Genomic DNA, 1,554 nt, shown 5'->3' on the forward strand with positions numbered 1-1,554 from the left:
GGTCTCTTGCATTACAGGTGGATTCTTTACCATCTGAGCCACTAGGGGTGACTAAACTAGACAAAATAATTGCTTAAGTACTATAATAATATATAAAAACAGTGTTCTGCAGTGTGCCATAAAAACTCCAGTTCTTTGAAATAAAATGTTATTTGAGATTAGAATGAAGATTCATCTTGAAAAATGTATCTGCAATGTCCTGAGCATCTCCAATATCCAAGATATTTATGTTTGACAATGTTCACATGGAAATAAAGTATTATATGGAAATAATTCCTTACCTTTAAAAAGCTTTTGATAGCATTTCTATGATACTTAGGAGAATAATCTCATTGATGATCAGAGGAGTACAAAATAAACAGACACCACTCATTAGTAGAAGAGAAATAAAAATCACAGAATAGTACTTTTCTTCTCCAAAAGTTTGTTTAGAGCTTCTTTGACATCTTTGTTTCTCAAAGAGTAAATCAGAGGATTCAACATGGGAGTGAGCAGGGTGTAACACAAGGAGGCCACTTTACTCAGCTCAGGAAATGTGTCAGGAGTGAGATACAGAAAAAAGACAGCACCATAGAGCACACTCACGACACCCAGGTGGGAGCTGCAAGTGGAGAAGGCTTTCTGACGTCCCTAGGGGGAGAGTATCTTTAGAGCCGTGGACACAATATACAAATATGAAATAACAATAACTATGATGGTAGGCAAGATAATGAGGCCAGATAAGGTGAAATAAACCATTCTCAGGATGAAGAGGTCAGAACAAGATAGCCTCTGAAGTGGGCGAGTGTCACAGTAAAAATGGTCAATGGTCCGAGAAGCACAAAAGGATAAAGTAAATGTCATGCTGGTCTGAAGAACTGAGCTGATGCAGCCACAAAAAATAGGAACCAGCCACCAACTGAACACAGACACGTGTTGACATCTGAATGGAGTAGAGAAGTGGGTTGCAGATGGCAATGAAGCAGTCATAAGCCATGACTGCCAGGAGAAATCCCTCAGTCACAATGAAGAGGGCAAAGAGAAAGAGCTGGGTCACACAGCCTGCAAAGGAGATGGACTTGCTCTCAGACCAGAAGTTGATCATAGCCTTGGGTGCAATAACAGAAGAATAGAAGAGATCAATGAAGGAAAGATTGCCTAGGAAGAAATACATTGGTGTGTTCAGCTGTGGATCTTTCGTAATAATGACCATCATGCCAAACTTCCCTAGAAGATCATAGTGTAGATAAGCAGAAATAGGAGGAAGAGCAGAATGTGGAGCTCTGGGTGGGCCCTGAAGCCGACAAGAATGAAGTCAGTGACTTCTGAGTGGTTGCGTGTTTCCCTGTCACCCATGGCAGAAACCTGCTTAGAGGTACAAGGCAAAATAAACAAATGAACTCTTGACATTCATCCTAGTTACAAATCATCTCTTTCAGTATGGGAGTCATAAAGCTATTCTACAATCATTATTTATTTTAACCTTAAAAATACTAATTCATGTAAGTCATGGAATTAGATCTGTTCCTTCTGAATATACTTCAATGCCTTTCCACCAAATACTTTTCACATTTG

General features: G+C 39.4%; 1 pseudogene; it reads right to left on the bottom strand.

Annotated features, from left to right (window-relative positions):
* Nucleotides 1-393: 393 nt before the first annotated feature.
* Nucleotides 394-1,335, bottom strand: LOC136159046 (olfactory receptor 9K2-like; annotated as a pseudogene).
* Between the last annotated feature and the right edge of the window lie 219 nt (nucleotides 1,336-1,554).

This window comes from Muntiacus reevesi, chromosome 1 (assembly GCF_963930625.1).
Source record: "Muntiacus reevesi chromosome 1, mMunRee1.1, whole genome shotgun sequence".
Lineage (NCBI taxonomy): Eukaryota > Metazoa > Chordata > Mammalia > Artiodactyla > Cervidae > Muntiacus > Muntiacus reevesi.